Source organism: Ammospiza caudacuta, chromosome 9, assembly GCF_027887145.1.
Source record: "Ammospiza caudacuta isolate bAmmCau1 chromosome 9, bAmmCau1.pri, whole genome shotgun sequence".
Classification (NCBI taxonomy): domain Eukaryota; kingdom Metazoa; phylum Chordata; class Aves; order Passeriformes; family Passerellidae; genus Ammospiza; species Ammospiza caudacuta.
In genome coordinates this window covers 32,218,022-32,224,021 of record NC_080601.1, presented here as the reverse complement: position 1 = coordinate 32,224,021, position 6,000 = coordinate 32,218,022, and the positions used below count along the sequence as shown (strand labels likewise).

General features: G+C 49.3%; 1 protein-coding gene across 1 annotated transcript in view; it reads left to right on the top strand.

The window, feature by feature from the left end:
• Positions 1 to 305: 305 nt before the first annotated feature.
• Positions 306 to 6,000, top strand: part of HSPA12A (heat shock protein family A (Hsp70) member 12A) — a 49,821-nt gene continuing 44,126 nt past the window's right edge. The window contains exon 1 of the mRNA XM_058810259.1: positions 306 to 356. The gene's annotated coding sequence lies outside the window, so the exon portion shown is untranslated. The remainder of the gene's footprint in view (positions 357 to 6,000) is intronic.

Genomic DNA, 6,000 nt, shown 5'->3' with positions numbered 1-6,000 from the left:
TCTTTCTGCGGCTGTCACCGCGGACGGCTTTCCGCTTCGGTGGCCGTGAAATCCGCATCTGGGGCCGGCCGGCCCTCACAGGCGGCCCCCCCGCCGGTGCCGTCCTTGTGCGGCTGCGGAGCGGGCGGGGAGGGGCGGCGCAGCCCCGCAGCCGGCGCGGGAAGCCGTCAGCGCCGGCCCGGCCGCGCAGCCGCTCCCCCTCGGCTCCGCACCGGCCGCAGGAAGGCGCAGCGGGGCGGAGACTACACGAGCAGCGGAGCCTCCCCCGGGGTGGGCAGCGCAGCTCCGCCGCCGGCCCGTGCCCCGGCGAGCGCGGCGGGAGCGGGCCATGTCGGAGGCGGAGAGCGGTGCCGCAGGTGAGGGGGCCCCGCCGCAATGCAGGAGCGCTGCCGGCTTCCCCCCGGCTCATGGGGGGAAGCGGTGTGGAGGAGAAGGGAGCCCCGTCCGGAGCAGGAGAGGCGGGAGGCGGCAGACAATGTCCCGGCTGTGGCCGTGCGGGCGGGGCAGGGCAGGGCCGGGCCGGCGGTGCCCGGCTCGGGGGATGCCCCGCGGGCAGGGCCGGCTGAGGGAGGCGGCGGCTCGGTGCGGAACCCCCGCCCGGAGCCGGGCAGCGCCGCCGCTCCTCCACGTGCGGTGCCCGGGGAGCCGGTGCCGCACCGCGGGGGGACCCAGGTGACAAAACAATGCGGCGGCACGGCCGGGCGAGGCGAGGCGAGGCGGGGCGGGCGCCCTGGCCGGCGCCGGGCGCTGCGGCGGGCGCGGCATCCCCGCCGGACGGGCCTTTGTGGCTCCGCAACCCCGCGGGTCGGGGTCTCTCCCTTTCCCGGCAGCGGCCAGAGGGAGGAGGGCTCGGACTGGAGCTCGGGGGCTGCTGCTGACATAGAGGCAGCCCCCCTGTATAGCGAGAAGCCTGATGCACTGGGAAAGAAAGACCTGGCAGCCGGGTGGGAGAGCCGGCGCTGTCTGGCTGAGCGCCTGAGCATCCTGGCGCAGCCCCGGGGACCAGGCGAGGTGTAGGGGTGGGGAAACCCCCACCGGTGCCGTTTTACCACGTTAAGGGGCTACATGTCTCTGATTCTGCAGACTTGACTCGAGCTGAGCTGAATCTTGTTTTGCCTGGAACAAGGATGGGTTTGATCCGTTTGGGGTTGCCCTGCCCGATAGGAGCAACACAGCCTTTGCAGGACGGGGTGGGCTCTCCTTGTGTGGGAACGGAGCTGGGGGAGGGAAGAGGGTTCCTAGGATACAGATGATATGGGTGAATAACCCTAAGGGAAATGCAGACTCAGCCTGATTTCATTCCATCTTTCCATGCCTTCTTCCTCACTGTAATCTGCAGACTTGAGGAAACTGCAGTGCTGAGCCAACGGCGCTGGCAGAAATGTATGGGGAAACTTAAAATTTAAGTTTGATTATAGTAGGATTTGGGGAGCGTTTAGAATGACATAGCTTAATTTCAGTGTAAGCGGAATAATAGAGTCATAAAGTGTCCATTAAAAAACCCCAAACTAAACCAGGAAACACTACTTAGAAACTAGTCGAATCCTCAAGATGCTCCACTGGGTTCTTCTGCCTCCCAACATCTAAATGTTCTCTCAATGCTTCCTAAATGAAATCTCTGTAACCTGTAACAATTTTCTAGCATGCAGCTGACAAAGGGAAGAATAGACTGACAGGTTCATTTGTCTTTCAGATGACAGGGTATCACGTTTTGTTTTCTGCCAGGTTGCAAGGTTGGTGCAATGCAATACTGAAATGAAGTAACTTGTGACATAGGGAGAATCTGTGCAGGAGGGATTTGGTAAGAAGACAGAAGACCAGGTAGTAAAGCAATGATTTGTGATGCCAGAAATCTTTATGTTCTTTCCATGCACTGGAATGCAGAGGCTGTCAGGGGGAAAAAAGGCTTGAGGGATAAAGTGTGATTTAGTGTGTGTTGTATTGACAGTATTGAAGCTGCTGCCACTTCTTGCAGCACAGTACAACACGTAAAGGAAATGTCTGTATGTAAAATAGCTGAGTGCTGTATGCAGTGCCTGCCCATCATCTTTATAGCTCCACTTAGCACAGCACTGCGGTATCTGCAGCTCTCTTAGTGAAACTGTTCATACCCAGGAGCTACTGCATGTAAAGCTTCTAATTATACTGATTTTTGGCATTTTTCAAGCCTTTGGCTGGTAATTGGGTAATGCTGGTTGAGCTGACAAGTTTTCCTTCATGACAGGCACCCTGTAAGCTTTCAGTCTGAGTGTTTGGTTCACTCCCATGGGGACAGCACTTGGTGCTCAACAGATCTGCCCTGCTCTGTCCCTACAAAGTCTCCCCAAAGCTTCAATCAGCTGTAGAGAAACCCCAAGAGGTCTGATCTGTCCAGAGGCATTTTCAGCCGGTGCATTTCTGGGTAAAGGGGCTTTATCCTGGTCCATGGGGAGTGACCAGGGTTTCTGACAAATGCCACTGTCACCAGGAGCTGGAAGAGGATGCTGCAGCCTTGGATGTCAGCTCAAGTTAGAGCAGCCTCTGGGAGGGCAGGTCTGTGCAGCAAGGCCAGAATGCTGTCTCTGCTATAAAAGACCTGATTCCTTCATGAACATGTCAGGGTCTAGGCCATGTTTTGTTTTCTAACTGTGTCACTGCTGCTTTGGGTTATATGGGACTTGACTTGTGCTTTTTTTCTGCCAATGCTTCTTTTGTTGGTTGAGTTGATGTGACCTGCCATGGACAACTTTTCCCACTTTCATGGCAATGCTGTTGAAATTTTTTAGGCCCCTTCTGGACATCATATCTGCTGTTGCAATTAAGTCTGGATTTCTTTTCTTTTTTCCTTTTAAAGTTACAGATCTGGTCAAATAGTTTACAATTTCCAGTTACTTATTCTTCTAAGCTGTTCCAGGGGATTAATTAATTTTTTCTCCCTTCTATTATGATTTCACCTGTTCTCTCTATAAATTCACAAAGCAACCATCCCTTTCTTAAAAAAAAAATCTCAAGAATGTACTTTTAACTTTAAAACAATAATATTTAAAGATCCCATTGTGTCAGTTTTCTGTACCTGAATTGGTTCTGCCTTTTGATGATGTGTCAGATGGGATTTCACAAGTATTTGACTTCAAAGAGCACACCAGTTATGGTTTTAGAAACTTCTCCCTGTGGCTCTTTTAGTCTGTAGGTATTGTGAAGAAGCAAATTACCTTTTTAAATTTAAAAAAAAACTGTGCTGGCTCCCAGTAAATGATAATGGAAAACGTGAAGGGAATAAAAACAATGCACGCCAACAATGCAGCTTTCAATTAGGAGGATGAGAACAGTCATGACCTTAATTTGGTTTGAAGCAGCATGACCTTTTTGGGGAGTTTGCATCTGTTCCTTTTTTTTGTGTTGTTGTTGTTTTCCTTAGGTGAACTAGCTGTTGATATTTTCTTTATGCAGCTTTAGTGAAATCATTGTCCATCCATAGATGATTTCTTACACAATTACTCAGCTCTTGTGTGGCACTTGTCACGTTTCTATTAAACAAGCTGGCTGGTTGAAGAGGAGGATGGGTGAAGCTCCAGGCTGGTTCGGGTTGGTGTTTCTGCAGTGTGAGAGAGGTGCCAGGAGGGCTTGGAGCCTGTTTCAGGGATGAGCTCTGAGCTCCATGGGCAGTGGCAGTAAATGGTACACTTGCTTCTCAGATGTTCCACTGCAGAGTGTGCAGCTGTTTGGTGCTGTAAGGTCACAGATGTTGGTGTTGCACTGAGGGGATGCTGCTGCCAAGGCTGAGCCTCGGTGATCTGAAATGCCCGTGACAGATCCACAGGCTTCCTCTCCCTCGCTGTGACAAGTGTCCTGGCTCCTGGGTCACTACATCCAGTCTGCCTTTTCTCAGTGACCAGGCACATTTTTGATATTTATTGATATATATTCCTTAGCTCTCATTATTCAAAATGTGTCAGCTCTGGCCCGTGTGCTGTGCTGTTAAGAATCATAGTGATATGCATTTAAAATAAAATCAAGTTTAAAATTTTGCTAGAACTGCTATTAAAACAGCGACTTTGCAGTGTTTTAAAATTAGCATGGCAGTGGTGATCTGTGTCAGTAATCAGTATTAAAACAGGAAATTCCTTCAAAGGCTGTCTCAGAGGAATTTGAGAAACGTTGTCATGTAAATGAAGAGGGAAATGCAGTCATTTCTAAGAAGTAAGCAAATAAATAAACAAAACTCCTCAGAATATGGTGGCCAGAAAGCCTAGAGTGCTTTGTTCTTCACCCAGGAGCGCACGAGGGTGTGTCAAGGACAGCAGAGGGGCTTTGGGAGCTGGGCTGGTGCTCCCCTGCCCTGGCTCACTGCTCTGCCCTCCCCTGTGAGTCACTGGGTGCTCCCTGGCCCAGAGCTGCAGCTCTGGTGTTACAGATTTGCAGGCTCTGAGCGCATGGATCAGTTCCAAGGGTACCTACATCTGCAGGAATGGGAGACCTGGAGAGGATTTTGCTTTTAGCTTTTAACCCAACACTCTCAGGCTGTGCTCTGCAGATGTAGTTTCTGAGGAATATTGAGAGAGATTTCTAGTAATCATTACCAGTTGGAGTCCAGAAAAGTGTGGATGTGAATGTAGTTCAATTATAGCAATTCCATGTCATCTGAAGGAGTTAATCCCCATTCTCTCTCTGAAGAAAATCAGTTCCTATTGCAGGAGCCTGCCCAACCTGCACTAGTTTCCTTGGGCAAGGAAGCAGAGATAAATTATTCTCCTTTTGCTACTTCCTTCACCCAGAGGCAATGATCTGGGAACGCAACTTCAGTTTGTCCATTTCTGGATACATCCCTGCTTCTCAGTGCTATTCAGGACCAATCTCTAGGGTTGAAGCAGTTTCTCTCAAAGGGTGTTACAGTCCTGAGTACTCTGTGTCCACCTGTCCCTGTGAGGTTCTGTGCATTTGTATCCATGCTTTCTTTTTTCTCCTGTTCCCTGTGAGGCTGGAAGAGTGACTATTTGAGTGTCTCTTTCCTCATTACAGGGATTGGGATATTTTTCTCTCTCAAGAGATAAAAACACCATTAAAATAACATGCCTAATTCTCAGTGCTATTCAGGACCAATCTCTAGGGTTGAAGCAGTTTCTCTCAAAGGGTTTTACAGTCCTGAGTGCTCTGTGTCCACCTGTCCCTGTGAGGTTCCGTGCATTTGTATCCATGCTTTCTTTTTTTTCCTGTCCCTGAGAGGTTGGAAGAGTGAATATTTGAGTGTCTCTTTCCTCATTACAGGGATTGGGATATTTTTCTCTCTCAAGAGATAATAACACCATTAAAATAACAGTTTCTCAGTGCATCCTTGCCCCTCCTTTTGTCATTGTTTGGGAAATGTGACCATGTGGTCAGTTTTACCATCATTTGAGGACTCTTGATGCCTTCTCCATGATTAAAGATGAGAATACCTGTGATTAGACTGGGCTGACTGGCAGCTAGTCCCATTCCCTGATGCCAAACAGATCCAACAAATTTACCATCTATTTCTCAAGTTTCCATGGATACCTGAGCAGAGCACTGACAGTAATCAGAATGGCAGGGCATGCCACTTCCAGCAGTGCTGGTACTGTGCAAGTGCTGCATTCAAAAATCACCTTTTGTAGGAGCTCTCTTGCTTACTCAGCTACTCTCCTGTTACGATTTTAGCCACAGGAACTCCTTTGAAGGTGGTGCCAGGGGCTTGTCACCGTGACAGTGTAAATTTGCAGTGGTTTTCTGGTTGGTCACTTTGGTCTGTGCATGCACTGTCATGGCACTTGAGCATAACCCTGATGGGTGTTAGCATAAAAACCTCTGGAAGTGGATTTTGGTTGGTGACTCCGTGATTTTGTGATCTACTCTGCAAATACTCATCAGGTAATTTCTTCTTTTCTCATAAGTTATTTTTTCTTTAAGCTTTTCTTTAAGCCTGGTAACTGTTTTCGAGACCATCAAATAAAAAGAAAGAATATCTGGTTTTTGATACAGCAATGAAATATTGCTCAGGAGATAAAT